Below are 16,102 nucleotides of genomic sequence, written 5' to 3'. Positions count from 1 at the left end.
GATTTCTGTGGGTATCTGTAGCCTGCAATGCCTCGGTATGACTTGCATTACAGGATTTGATACTACAAGCTAAATGGAAGCCACAGGATCTAGCACTTTTTTTTTTTTTTTTTTTCCCCCGATGGATTTATATAGAAAGAGAAGACAAATCCAAAAATATATTGTGAATAACTTCTGAATATTTTTAATTTAGCTACAACCAAAATAAATCTTATCTGCCTTATGCGGAAGAAGGGAAATAAAAAGCAAGAGACTTCCTGTAAGTTACTTTTTAAAATGAAAACTTGGTGCTCAGCGGGGAGTTTGCACAACTGGAAGTTTTTCTGCTGATATCTTAAGCGCTATCCATTTATCCCAGAACAGCTTGTACGTTTAACTTAGTCTGGAAATCTTCTATGTCTTATTTAAAAAAAATGATTATATGCTGAAGTTTACAGATATCTTAACTAAAATTATACCTTGAAGTGGCCAACAAATCAAAGTAGTGCCTAAAAGTAAAATGAAGCAGTAGCATTGTTTACAGTTTGAGGCCCATCCTCAGCTCCATGCACAAAGGTGTTGGCCAAGTGCATTGTGATGGCAATTTCCCATAAGAAATAGGAAAGATGCTACAAAGAAAAGTTATGAATATTACAGAAATACCTGTTTTATGATACTTTTCTTCATGGCTTCCCAGAATGCTTTGACCTGTATTTCTGATGCTTGTCATCAGCACTAGAGCTTTCTTTTCTGGAGCAAGGCAGTAGGCTTAGAATCTGGGCATGTTATTAGAGCTATATACTCTGATCTGCTTATTTATTTATTTATTTATTTATTTATTTATTTATTTATTTATTTATTTATTTATTTAATATGTAAAATACAGAACTATCTTATGATTTTCTGCATCATGTTTTCAGAATTTCCTCTGGCTGTTGGGTTTGTGAACACATGTCTTTGTTTCTAATTCCTTTGATGCCACTAGAAACTGTTTTTTTCCTATGAAGCCTTACCTCTTCGTATAAAATCATTAGTGGTCAGGAGGTGATCAAACAAACGTTTGCATGCAAAAATTCATGTACCAATGTACACCTAACTCAGCATCTTTAACCTAAGTGGACTTGGTATCCTGTGTGTAACAAAGCTGTTTACCAAATGTAAGTTCTTTCAGAGTGCTATATTAATATGTTGGGTTTTCTTTTAATTGAATTAGTATATTACACACTGAGACAGATTATTTTCTGTGGCTTTGCAGTTGCAATTTGAGAACAGATACAATCTTCTTCAGCTGAAGAAGAAAGCAATGTCTGCTCTTGGTTTTCTGAAGCTTTCCTTCTTCAGACAACGTATTTAGATACACAATTTGAATCTTTCTGAAGAAATAGAAAATGAAAAATTTGACCCCTCCTTCAAAGCACTGGTAACGCTGTGACAACAGTGGGTTGAGCTAAATTCAGCTATGTCAAGCAAGAACTATAAAAGTAGATAGATTGCCCTCTAAGCTTCACTTTATTGGATATTGTAATTGACATATAGTTGTCATTTATAATCATCTGTCCATTCCTGTGAGTTGGGAGCAGTAAAGTTAATTGTGGCTGCTCATTTGCATTAATCTCACCTCTGAAGGGTACAGTAACCCATTAATATCATGTCATGATGAATTATCACAAATAACATTGAACATATTGATTAATGATCTCTGAGATTTGTATCTCGTTAAAACATTTTGTTAGCTCTTTAAACTTTTAAGCAGACAGTCAATGTATGTGGGAGAGGTTTAGAGATCACCCAAGAGGTGATGAAAAGTTATGGAATACATTTTGAGTCACTAATTAAAACTTGTTTATAAGGTTTTATACTAATTTTTAAAATGATTTTTCTTTCTGAAGGTATAGGGCTTGCAAGCTTTTAATCACAAAAATTGTAGTTGATTATTCATTGTTTACAATTTGCGTTATACGCAAATTTGCAATTTTGCGTATTTTACAATTTGCAATAACACAAATTTAATTTGCGTTAGAGTTGGGATGATATAAGAAAAAACAAAGAGCATTAAAAATTGGAAATTGTCATATTTCTTTGTTTCTATTCTAGAACAAAAATCATATTCAGAGTAGCATTTATTTTTGTTTTAAATACATAGTTGGTGGTCATGTAATTTGAAGTAGCTGGTAATTAAATATTTTAACATTTTTATTATTGCCTGCTAAAATTTCTGTAAGCTTAGAAGCATAAAGAGTTTAGGGAGGAAGGGAATTTACACCACAGTTCAAGAAGGTGACTTGGCAAGATAGAGCTAACTCCTTTGCATATCTGAGTATTGTGTTTCAAGAGTCTATGAAATATGTAGTATTTTAAATCATTCAGCAAATTGCCTTTTTGTAAAGGTTTCTTTGTCTCCTTCCACGTGAAGTTGCTGTATTTGAGTGGGACCTTTTTAATAAATGATGACTCTAGCAGACCCTAGATCTACATTTGAGACAGACGTTTCCCTTTCTTCCACCTGCAGTAAATTGCCAGTATAATTATTTCAGGGGAAACTACAGAGATTCTTTTTTTGTTTGTTTGTTTTAAGATCTGAATATTACTGGTATTTCTTTTCTCATTGTTCTTTTTCTTGAGTCTGAGGAGGGTCACATACACAGAATATTTTGGGTAAAAGCAGTTTTTCAGTCTGTCTCATTCTGTTTCACTGGGTGAAGCCAAGGAAGGAGCCTGTTTTTTCTGTTGGTCCTTCTCAAGAACTAATCATAACCTTTTTCTTCGAACCATTGCCCTTGTTACCTAGGATGAAGCTCACAGACTGCCAAACTTTGAAATAAGCTAGTTTTGTAGACGATGCTAATATGAAGATTAGAGCAAGAAAACCCATCCTTTCTAACTTGAAGATATGATATGGCAAATCTTCACAGATGTGCCATGACTTCTGCTACTCTGGACGTGTACGGTGGCTAACTGTCGCATTGCCCTTCCCCAGCCTGGGATTTTTTGTGTGCTAACTAACACAATTTTAACTTATTTGCTGGCTTTTCTAGCCAACCCCTACAATCTTCTTTCAGTAATTCCTGAGAGTCCGTTTCACTGGCACACGAGGCTGTAGAGTGAAGGATTATATTCTAGCTATAATTTATGATTAACTAGATTTATGGCTGAGATCCCAAAACAGCTTCAGTAGTGTGGCCTGAGGAATTGAAGAGAAAATGGAGACTATCATTCTGAATTGTTTGCTTCTCTGGATTTCAGAAAAAGTATCTGTTATTAGTTGTTGTTTTTCTTTTTTTTTTCTCTTTAAATATATGATTTGCAGTTGTGAAACAATCAATTCAATTTCACACCAAAGAATTTAGCACTAAAACATGTATTAAAATCCTCAGCCCTTGTGTTATTAAACTATCTGGTTTAAACGTTATTGCCACGTAAAGCTGATGCAGTGAATAATGCATATTAGACATCATGCCCCCCTGTTACTATACTCCACCTCCCCTACAGGGGTGTGGGGGGACACGAGTAGGGTTCATTTTCACCCATGGTATTAATCCTTATTCATTTGAAAAACCTGCTAACGGAAATATTTCCTTTCAGCTCATTAATCAATTGTGATTTTCATTCCCTTGTTTTGTAAAAGCTGTTGCAATAAATACTTTTTTCACAAAGCGAAAATCTAAGAGATGGATGCAGCAAGCGTAATTAATAGCACCCAGTTACAGAAGATCAGCAAGTTTGTGAGATTCACATGCTGCTTTACCATATGGCTGCCCAGTAGGCGAAAAATTTGATTAATGTTTTGAAGTATTTTTTTTTCAGCAAATATTACAGCCCCAGATGAGGAATTTTACTTTCGAGTATTGTTAGACTTAACTAAGATAACAGATCTTTTGATTTAAAGCTAAATAATATTTTGATCTCCTGAAACTCTACATGCAAAAGAATTAGTCTTGCTGTATAAAGAATGGGCCCTATAACTTATCTATAATTCAGCCGAAAATGGTTAAAAATTTGTTTCATCTTAGCTTTTTATAAGTTGATTGGTTTAAGAAAGCAGTTACAAGTGCATGAATTTTTGTAAAAAGCATTTCCGCTATCAAAAAAAAAATATAACAAAATCGAGTTATTCTTTGTAATTTGTCATGCTGTTTTCCTTTCTACTTATGTGAAAAAAAATAATAATCAAAGTTGAGCAGTTTGCTGGTAAACAATAAGAAGATAATATGTGGTCACTTCAGTAAAAAATTACTTTAAATAACATTATGTTAGCAAAACCATATGATGTATTTGCTTTGCTTTGTGATAATTGTAGTTAGTATTTAATCTATTGATTTCTCCACCCCCTCCCATACATGCCATGTTTACCTGAAATGAAAAATATTTACAGAAACGCATCTGAAGAGTATCACAATTTAGGATTGAGTGCTCTCATGCACAGCTAACACACAGCAGGAAGTTTTGCTTTTCTCTCAAATTCTCAGTTTAATACAAGGCACATCAGCAGCTGGTGAAGAACAGATTCAGGGTGCTGAGCCGAAATGGAGTGGAGAGCAGCTTTGAATGGAAGTCTTGCTGAGCTTCCAGAATGCTGAAGATAAAGCATTACCTAACACTACTTTGCCACTTTGGTTTCTTCTAATTGCTTCAGGTAATGCTGAGGTTCAGAGTCTGGTGGGATGCTAGGGCTGAAAAATGAGAATTTCTGCATTTAAAGTTTTGCATTTTATTTTTATTTTTTTACAGTGATATCATCTTAGAAATCATTAATGGACTGTAAGGGTATGGTAACATGGAAAATAATTCAAGTATCTGTCCATATCCCCAAATCAGAGATCTTGGCACAAAGTGCTGAATATATGAATAAAGTGATAATATATTGTTTCATGGGAGGGAGTGGGACCTCAAACCTAATAATAAAATAAAGCTGAATAAAAATAAAACCTTCAGTTGTTTCTAACCAAAATTTTCACCACTGACAATTCGAGGCAGTGCATGACAATAGGTGGTGTCCAGTTGCATTAGTTACTGCTGTTAAACATCATAGGTAGGAAACCAGCTGTGAAGTTGGTGGTTTTTTTTTTTTTTTTTATGAAAAGCTTAAAAGCTTAAAAGAGAGCATTTCTGAGGTAGTGAAATTGCAGGTTTTACTTTGGGAGAACACAAATGTCACGACAACTTGTGCTTTAGATTAACAGATAGCTAATGGATGACAAAGCAATGTGACCAAATCCATACCCTTAACATAGAAGGACGGATTGAACTATTTTATTCGACTGAGATAGGGCAGTTAATTAAATTGATACAAGCTTCCCAGGCTTGTGATGTCTAGAGACCAGCATTAGATATTTTTTTTAACATTACCAGATTTCTTGTGAATTGTATTAAGTATGAACACTTTTATTAGAGTATTTTCCGTGTATTATCTTTTTTCTTGTCCATATAAGTCTCTCTTGTCAGTGATTTATTTCTAATTAGAACACATTTTATGCTATAAGCCTATGTAATATGCACCAGTGTTTCCCTTAACCTGTGACTAAGCTACATGCTGATATTAAGATACTGTGTTATATGCTCGTAAAAATGTAGAGAAATTGATATTTTAGTATTTAATTTTCTTTTCTCCTAGTTTTGGTTCAGTTATTCAGAGGATAAGTATTTTCTGTGGTTTAATAGTGGGACTGTATTTTTAATTGATATTGTCTGCAGAAGAGGGATGCTTGAAGCTGCTTGAATTGTGTGATTAAATTATAGCATTGGATGCAATTAGTACTTAATCTGAAAGGGTGGGGGGTTTTGGGGGTGTTATTGTGTTTCATGTTGCTTGGCTTTTTAATTCCTTAAATAAAGGAAAGTGTTTACCTGGTACTGTGACAGACGTTCCCTGTTAATGCTCACATTTTTAACTGTTTCAGAGTTGCTGTTCTGCTTTAAATCTGTCAGGAAGGTCTGTAAGGGATTGTCTATATGAAGAGACTGTAGAGTGGTCACTCTAAAAAGCTCCTTAGTGTAGTACTTTGAATTTTAAATCACACACATAATTCAAAGGTAATGTAACTTTCAGTGTTGAACTTAAGTCCATTCAGTTAAATGGAGAAAAATGAGTGACATAAGGAATGAGTTATTGATTTGTTGTAGGAAAATGACTTCTGTAATATAGGAAGTATGGTAAAAGGAACAGCTTAATTATTTAGGGGGCACCGTTGAAAAAAGTGCTTTTGCAGCATTGCAAATTGTCTAAATAGGAGTTGTACAACAAGGTTTTTTTGTAATTCTTTCTTAAAGACAAATTGTAGTGGTTTATTTTTTTTACTCATACGATGGAGCTCATATGGTTGCAAAATATTTTTGTATTTGTGCAGCTGAAGCAGAAAAGCAGGCAACAAAAAAACGTGCTTAATGGTGAAGGCACAGCAGCTTTTAACTGTTTTGCAGCTATTTGCATTATGTGTGTATTGAGGACTGAGGGCTGGACAAGAAAGAGACAAAGTTATTCTGTTTTTAGTAGGTGACACGAACTTTTAAAATATGAATTTATCAGATAAATATATGTGACAGTTTATATTTGTTCTAATAAATTTTTAAATATTGTATTTGACGATTTATAAAATATCAGATAAGATATATTTGCTTTGGCTTTTTCCATATGGTCGGTCTTTTGATTTAGTAGTATTCTTTGCTGAAGGACTACAGTATCATGTTATTTTGACTGCAGCTCACAATTTTTGGCAACATCTCAGATAAACAGAATATTTGTGGTTAATTGGTTGAACATGTTCAACAATTATAATTATATTAAAACTGTAATGTGTTTGAACATTTGCCCACTGCAGGCTGCTAATATGCACTAACTTAAATTTCTGTCTTTATGACTGGAGCTAGCTTGTAGCTGGTTTTATTGAAAAAATCTGTGCTAAGTTTGAAAGTGTATGTGTTCCAGGGTACCTAACAGCACCAGTCTGCTTTAGAGTTTGACGTGGTGCACTATAGATAGGCCTGTGTTTTTAGGGATGTAGAATTTGGTCTTAAAATTTCTTTTATTCCTGAAATGAGATCTGTATATGCAGTATTCCTGAAAAGAAATAGGAGTCAGTAGTATTTTTATTAAGTAACTTTTCAAGGATTCTATTTTTTTTTTCTATCAAAGACTTTCAAATGAAAGTAGGAATTGGAAACTTCTACACTTTCAATGTTTTGTTAAGTCCCAAGCTTGTGATTTATATTTGCTACTGCACTTTAAGGCAATGACAGCAGGCTAAGTACACAGTTAATATAAAAGAAGCATATATACATACATATATAAAAATAAATTAATATAGAAGATTAAATTCTAAGAATGCTAATGGAATTAGGCATGTTTAGGCGTGATTTTCAGTGGAATTTGAGTGCATGATTTCCTTTTTGTGTTTGTTTGTTTGTGACTTCTGCTTGAAAGTTTAAAACAATCTGATTTTGCTCAAGAATTGTAAGCTGCTATTATTGTAGGGTAGGTAAATAGTGCTGGTTTTGACTTAAAAGCTTTGGCAGTTGATTACCTGAAGAGCCACCATTGCTTTGTCTGGATGATACCCTGCAGCTCTAAAAAAAATAGAGGCAATTATGCTTGCAGCCCCTTGTTTTAATTGAGTGAAGCCTAATGACTTCTCTTCTATAATGCTCCATGGACTCAAAGCTGTGCATGACAGACTCCCCAGGGATCTGCCGCATAGCCTTTCCCAAACACATGTTTTTGGGGAAAGTAACTGAATGGAGGGGTCAGCCAGAGGCTGAAGCTGGCACAGCAGGAAGCGAGAAGCAGCACCAGCTCTGTCCCCAGTGATGCAATCAGCCTGCTTTCTGTTCTCTTTGGATATTTCGTCCCTTGTGCTGGTTGGTGTTGAGCTCATTTGTGTTCTGTCTTGATTCCTTCCCTCGTTAGGTTTCTCTTCATCAGTAGCTCCTTCCCTCTTTCTGTGTCATATTATGAAAAGGTTTCTGTGTTTATATGATCACATGCTAAATGTTTTCTTATCTTTTGCATGTCTTTTAAAATTTAAATTCAAGGATATTTAGGGTGTGTGCTTCTTGAGTGTGTTTCTAGCCTCAGAGAGCCTGCAGCTTGTCCCTGGAAAACCAAATTACTTTATTGCAGTAATTTCATCCTTCTGTTCCTGACTTTCCATGTCTCAAAAATGAATCTGATTTTCCTCATGGCCCTGGTAAAATACTTTGAAATATATTAAAAAATAAAAAATAAAAATTAAAAAGTAAGTAAAAAGGAACAAAAGAGGTACAAACCTCTTTAACTACAGTATAGCATATTGAATAAATGGTGGTTTACTCTCGGGTTTCTGTAGGTTAACCAAGGACTTCTCAAATCTGGGGTTCTCCTCCCCACTCCCCATATGACAGCAAGATGTGCTCTTGTTGGGCAGGAGGAATCCAAGCCCCTTGGGCCAAGTGGGAGCTGCGCCCCTGGGAAGCCCATGTAGCCCGCCTGAACAGCACCGACCATGGCAAGGCACCCAAAGTAACAAAATGCCATGAAAACATGCAAGACAAAGAACTGAGTAGTAATAAAATAAAGTGAATAAAAAATAATTAAAATAAGTTTAAAATAAGTAAGTAGTTTTGAGGGGAAAGCTGGTGATGAGCAGTGATAGAGGTGACCATATCCCACCAGCTGTCTCTTTCCCTGCTACTCAGAGCCACTTCTTTACTGGTAGGGTCAGTTTTGGAAGACGGACTTAAGTGCTTGTGTGCTAGAGGCTTTTGGGAAAAAGTCTGACAGTCTTCAGGGAAGTCAGCCTTTTAACTGCTCCACTTTTGCAAAGCCAGACCTGAAACAGGCAACTAGAGAGGATGCTCATGGGGACAGAGGGAACATTGAATCGAACAGCGATGTTTAATTGTTTGGGCACTGATCCTGCAACAGGGTGGGAAAGTGTGTCTGATCATGGAACTCTGATGGAATGAAAGCTTTGAAAACATTTCCCTTGATCCAATTAGTCTGTATTTCTTGAGAGATTTAATTCCTCATGATGTTGGAAATAATGACTAATGGCTATCTCAGAATGTGGCTAAATTAAAATCATGCAGGATTACCTGTTCAAAGAGAATCTCTATTGCGTAAGTTTATACTGGTAATTATCTTTGGTTTATTTATTTATTTTTGGACTGCTGATATAAAAACATAACTTTCTCTTATTATTTTAATATTCGCTTTTCTTCCTGCATGGATCATTTATTTGTGAACTGGTTATTTCAGTACAGGCTCAAAGGTAATTTCATGGTTTATAGAATTTATATCTGAGTGTTTAATGAGGAAAACATATTGTTTTCTAACACATGAAATAGAGAATCTTTCATTATATTTTTATTTTCCTTCTCTAATATTACATGTATATCAAGTTCAGAGCCTTGAATACACCTAAGTATAAAATCACTCCTTTTCTACACATGGGAAATATGAATATTTGCGACTCAAAAATCAACATGCACAGACTTAGGAGGTGATTTTATTTTTAGTGAATCCAAATGATATACATTAACTACTATTTTGTTTCTGAATTGTGCTATAGTATACATTTGGAAATACAGTAACAGTATATTACTTTTCTGTGATTTAGGTTAGGAATTATTGCATTCAAATGAATTTGAAAGCCTTGGGGATAATTCATACAGGATATAAATTCCTTAGCAGACCTTTCACGAACATTATCAGATTCAATACAGTTTATGTGGTCAAACATTAATATATTATTTGATCAACTCCCCTTTTTTGCTCTTCGTTAAACTCCAGAATCTCTCTGGAAGATTTTTTTTCTTAATAATATAGATAAACTTGATTACTTGGTGTGGTAAAAATTAGCAAAGACAAGACAATGATTTCTCTTTGTTACATCAGTTTGTGGAATTGTCCCATTCCCAGAGTGACTTCTGTTGTGGTAGATCATGTATTAATGAAGGACACTAAATATCAAATTTACTTTGAGCCCTTTCTAGGTATATTTCCTGAGAGCTTTCAGTTTATCTGTTGCACTGTTATCAATGCCTTTTTACTCCAAATCAGAGTCATTATCTGCTATCTAGATTGTGTTTGTTGTGTGGCTCATGCCTTCGATTTACAATTGTGTAAACTGGTGGATGCTTTCAGCATCAGTTTGATCTTTTGATGGATCAAGAGCTTTTCTGGGCTGCCTCTTTAAGTACTTAAAAATACATCTGACTCTGATATTTTGGCAATTTTACATCCTGTGTTAATTATACTGCAAAGCACAAAATCTATCATCAGTTTTCAAAAAGTGTCTTAAGCCTAAAAGGCTTTTGAGCACTTGTGGCTGATTTGACGTGATGAAAGTAACCTTTAAAATAGCTTCTAAGTTTCATGATACAGCAGGAACTAATTCCACTTCCTTGGAGTGAAGGTTTGAAAGAATGGGGCTCTTAAGTCCAAAAACCAAAACCACCAAACCAACCCCAAAACATAAAATGTGCCCAACAGTTTGAGCCTTTTCACAGCAAAGATTAAATACAGACTTTTACACTGGAGTGGAGTAAGTATTGTAGTAAAGGACTGCTCGGTAGTAATACCCTTGTGCTGTTGATTAATCAAAAGTTCATGTGAGTGTCTGAAATTGTAGAAGTGAGTGGTGCACATGCTGGAGTTGGTGTCTCCCTGTCCTCTGTTCATCATTTGCCGTGTCATCCTTCAAGTATTACTGTATTGGAGATAAGTAAAAACCTCTGTAATGTGCTCGTTCTACATTGCCAAGGGAATCAGGCCAGGAATGGGCACACAGGCTATGTGAAGTTATTCAGTCTCCGTTAAGTAGGCTTATGGATGTGTGACTCAGAGTAGGCTATCTGCTTTTGCCAGGAGTATTTTTCTGAACAAGTTCAGCCTGGTTTACAGGGCTTAAAACTTCCCCAGATGTCATGGGATTGACAGGTGGTAGCTCTCCGCTATGTGCCCAAGTTACAGAAAAAAAAAAAAATGCTCTTGTAATGCTGTTCTTTTTGCTTCTTTAACCCATAATTAGTCTGAATAACAAACCCTCTACAAAAACAAACATCTTAGGTTTCGTTGGTGGCTGTCACATTGTGGAACATGGCAGAAGCCAATACTTAGAGGTGAGGATCCTAGAAGATGTGCTGTTGAACTTTATTCTCATCACAGTTGTTTTGCTCTTGCATGAGAGGAGGGACTCTGTGGGTTTTCTAGCCATCCCAGAAGTCCAGGGATCAGAATGTGTTTCTGTTCCTTGTTGTCAGATGTGACTGATCCCCAAAGAAGAAAGGACAAGATGTACAATACTCATTTTGGGGAACTCCAGAAAGCTCTGTGCTTTGCTGGAGAGGTATACTTCTCAGTGGGCTTCTTGTTTGATGTTTTTTGTCTGTTTTTTTGTGTTTTTTTTTTTTTGTTTGTTTGTTTGTTTTGTTTTTTTTTGTGTTATTGTTTTAGGATGGCAGCCTCTTGCTTATGTAGCTTTCATGATGATTTAGTGCTCATAAGACATCACTGAATATCAAGGAAGCCTTAATAAATCTGAATTGGTCTCTGTGTGAATGGAAATGAAGATGTGTTTTTATTTCATGTTGGGATGATAGAATGAATTATGTCAGAAAGCTGTCTCCTAGAGGAAGTGGGAATTCTTGAAAAATAGAAAGAATACAATATCCAGAAAAGAAAACTAAGATCAGCAGCAAGAGCAGAAAGGCTGCTTCACTGGCCAAGGACATCCCCACGGCGCAGGACCTCAAAACCTCCATCCCAGGTGCTGATCCTCCTGATCCTCCTCCGGCAGTCCCAGAGGAGGCATGGGCATGACTTGGATCCTGGATCCCACTGCTGTGTCCAGGCAGGAGCAGAGGAGATGGGGAAAAAGACAGGACTGGAAATGAGAGAGGTCCAAGGTACATGTGGAAGACAGGGCTGATGACAGCTACACCTAAGATACAGTAAGGGCTGCAGAGCCAAAAGGAGCTTGGATGGAGCCCCTTGGCCACAGAGAATAGGGCAAGTTACAGAGGAGGATGTGCACTCAGGGATATGTCACTGATGATCTGGGATAGATGCTTCCAGTAATAAGTAAATTTGAGATTTCTGGCTTCATAACAAGCATAAATTCCAATGTCCTAACTTGCCTTTATAGAGTATCATTCTGATTTCAGAATAATACTACTTTTCTGGCTGTACCCTCAGTTGCAGCACTTTGACATGTATCACCATGTTTTTATGTGAAAATCATTTCTTTTTATTGTAACTTTTAAATTTTATTTTTTTCATTAAATCTATTTTATTGACTTAAGAAAAAAAAAAAAGATTTCAGCTATATTGGTGTAAATCCAGAGGAAGTGAATTTATGTGGTTTTTATACCAGTAAGCATAATCTGACACGCTCCTGAGAAAAAAAAAAAAAAAAAAAAAAAGAAATTGTATAGTCAGCAGTCAGAGCTTCTTGTTAGAAAGTTCTTGATCTGTAAGAGTGTTATTGATAAAGGAGCTAAAAACCTCAAAATTGATTTATTTATTATCAGCTCAATACAATTTGTTTGAACACTGAACTTACTTTTTTGTTCTTCCACTTGATAAAGGTATTTGCCCGTGCTGTAAAATATAAGTTGAGTTAACCCTGTGTAGAGGCTGAGTTTGGGACCAGATATGAGGATTACCAGAATTTTGACTCTTGTTTCTGTTACTAGATGAGCTTGTGACCCAAAGCAACCTCTTAGGTCTCATTTGTATAGAGATCTGAATGCCATTAACAGTTTATATAAGTCACTAGGAATTTAACATCTTATGAGACATTTTACTATTTACATCTCTTGATTCTGAAATGGTAAAGTGCGAGTCCAGTCCCCAAGTCCTCTTTGCAGGCTGCATAGCTGCAACAAGCATCCAACTCCAGGCATGCAAATTAGGAATCAAAGTGGACTGAAAGTTGAGAGTATTTCAGGCTTTATTTTTTTTTCCTTTGGGACGATTTGTATAATTACTGGAATTACTTATTTTTCTATACTTAATTTGTCATTTTATGAAATGGTGTTAAACTGATTTCAATGGATGCTTTGATGATGTGTTTGTCAGGCAGCTAATACATTGTTGTTGGAAAGGCTAAGGAAGTACAAGTGGCATTCCTATTTTTGCCATTATTTCTGTGCTATTTGAGTGAAAAATATATATATATATATATTTGACTTTTTTAAGATCATTGATTACAAATCTTGTTGTAACTCTACTGGTTCATGCTTTCAGCTGGAAAACTGTTGCATGACAAGTCTCTTTTGATCTAAACATGTTAGTATGTGGTTTTTATACAGTCCTCGGCCTTTAAGTTAGAAAGTTAGTTCTTGTTCTGGTGAAAGAGCAGTTTTCACTGTAATTTCTTTTGCAATGGCTGGTCATGCAGTTAGAGTGCTTTAACCACTGCACAATCATGATGTGGAGAAACACCCAGAAAAAAAAAAAAAAAACAAACAGCTCCTATTGCACACAGTTAAATATCTACTTAAGTAAATCTCAAAGCTCATGTACTTAAGTGGATTTGAAAGGGAGGGAACACCAATAAATATTTTTCTTACTATGCTTGAAAACAGTTGGTGCGTAATCTGTAGATTTCTGTAGTATTGCCATGTTTTCATACTATATCTATACAAAAGTTCCTAGCACTTTTAGAGTAAGAAGAAAAATGTGTTTATGTGCTGTGTGTTTATGTGTGACAGCTTTGTTTGTTCTTCATACTATGTGGTGTTTTTCTTTTCTTTCTTGTATTATTTCCTGCCTGTGCCTCAGCAATAACCAGTGGGGCTGAAGTGGGGCTGCATGCTTATGACCACAGATGACTAGTTTGAAGGCTTATCAGCTATAACGTTTAGCAATGCAAGGCCTTCTTTTATTCCCAGCATTTACTTTTTTTTTTTTTTTTTTTTAAACCAATGCTTTAAAAATCGAATTGTATTTTATTTATTTATTTAAATTAAAATGTCCACTTTTTGTGTGGAGCAGCATTTGCTTAGTTTATACCTTAAATGACCTCGTTTGCATTTTCTTTCAACTCTATAAACTACCCTATATTTTTCTGCTGCTATAAAGGTTTGCTACCAGTCCTTCTGGAAAATTAGGTTTTAATCTTTTTCTTCCTTCTAGCCAAATAAACATACAGAGCAGTGAGAATGCAGGAATTGGGACTGGATTTATGGCTTCTTGGTGGCAGGTTTTATTCCTCCAAGTGCTGCCACTTTAGCTTTTGATGAAGTTGCATTATTCATCTCTGCCATGACTTCGCTAACTTCAAAATGGCAAATCTGCATAGATTGCTGTTGTTCAGGTGTTCTGCCTAGATTTCTTTAAACGTTGAAATGTTTTGCAGCAGTTAACTAGATAAATTAGAAACATATTGTAAATGCATTAGTTGTATCTCATGCCATATTCACAATGATAACCGAGTAGTGAAAAGTGGGTTTGACTTTAATCCATTTTTTGCTAGGTATCTTTGAATGGGTGAAGTTCCTGTGTCCACACGGGATTTATTTTCACATTTCTGCATGCTTGGATCTGGATTTTCATTTTTAAGTTAAAGCTAGCTGACCCTAGTCCTTTTAATTGCTTATGTTGTGGTCACAATACACAGCTCAGGTGCTGGAAAGGAAGTTTGTACATTTGCGGGCTACTGGTCTCAAAAGCAGGAAACCAATTTTATATTCTTTACATGACAGATATTGAATCGATAAAGCATCAACCTAAGGTTACACTTGATGTCTCTAGTGAGAAGACAATAAATCATGTTATGTGTGTACAGGTGTATTGACACAATTTCTCTGGGCCACCTATGCAAAACTGAGGGTGATTGAAACTAAACCATTAGAATACAAGTTTGATAATGGCTGATATAAAGCCATTTGAGAGTTAGTATTAAAAAATCTAAGAAGAGTGTTTGAGTCAAACTGAAAATTCATCATGTCCTGTGCCCTGTCTCAAACAATCATAGAATCATAGAATGGTCAATAGTGCATGGTTAAAGAGGGCTAGTAAATAACAGAACATGTACAGAATGATTTTTCCCTTGGTATCCACTTCTGGTCTTCTGCAATTAGCAGTCTAGGTGCTTTCAGAGGTAGGGGATGTACCTGCTTAAATAATTCAATATGCCTGGTGGCCTCATGAATTTGTTAGTTCTTGTTTTCCACCTGTTTGTATTTTTGCCTTCCCAAGTGAGTCTCGCACACGTATATTGGGGGAAAAGTGTGGGACATATGTTGAAATGGGTGGGTAAAGGAAATAGTCCATTTGTTCTATGTCTCTTTCAAAGTACTTTTTGAGAATGAAAAGCCTGAACAGTGTCACTCTTGTGTCTTGATTTGCTCATGGTGAGAACGTGTAGATCTGCCAGCCCAAGGCATTTGTATTACCATCTGCTGGCTTGAAAAAAAGAACATCTGAGAATGAAGATGGGATTATTGATAAAGCAGGTTTATCAGTAATTTTTTTTTCACTTGAGATTTTCATATCTCAACACCAAGCAAACAGTGTGGATAAACAAGTCAAATTCAATCAAGATGAAAGATTTCTGCTATATAATAAAACATAACACATGTAAGTGAAGAATGTTTTATAAATATAAAGCTGCCCTGCATTGCTGAGAATTGTTTCCATGTTTTAATATTGGCCATTCTTTTTCATAACTGGACTTGACACAGCCTAGTATATTGCAGTTATTGGATTACAGATTGAAAACCCAGTTTTACTTTTAATATATGTAAAAATATACAGAAGATGGGGATTGGGTCAGAAAACCACTTTCAACCCTGTTTAGATAATGGAGCATAACAGGTTACATTTTCTTAACTGCTAGATAGCCTTGGCATAGAGTTTGTTCTCATGCTGAGAACTAGGCAGAAGCCAGTTACACAGATGAATCTGGAAAGCACATGTGCAGGGGGAGACATTCCTTGCCTCTCCCACTGCCCCTCTAAAAGACTGATTGTACCTTCACAGCTGGAATTTGTGCCACGACGTGTTCTAAAGGCAAAAGCGTATGTTCGAGTGCTATGCTCACAGACAGTTTTGCATCTGAATTCAAATGAAAGTGAACGCTACTTTTCTTCCTAAATGAGCATAATGGTATTTTGTGGCTTTATGGGGGATTCTTTACTTGCA

The 16,102-nt window shown here is 35.7% G+C and overlaps 1 protein-coding gene across 5 annotated transcripts in view; it reads left to right on the top strand.

Moving 5' to 3' along the window:
• The window catches only part of WWOX (WW domain containing oxidoreductase), a 507,143-nt gene that overhangs the window by 64,935 nt on the left and 426,106 nt on the right, over positions 1-16,102 (top strand). The window lies entirely within an intron of this gene.

The sequence above is a fragment of the Anas acuta genome, chromosome 10, assembly GCF_963932015.1.
Source record: "Anas acuta chromosome 10, bAnaAcu1.1, whole genome shotgun sequence".
NCBI lineage: Eukaryota > Metazoa > Chordata > Aves > Anseriformes > Anatidae > Anas > Anas acuta.
This window is presented reverse-complemented; position numbering and strand designations above follow the sequence as displayed.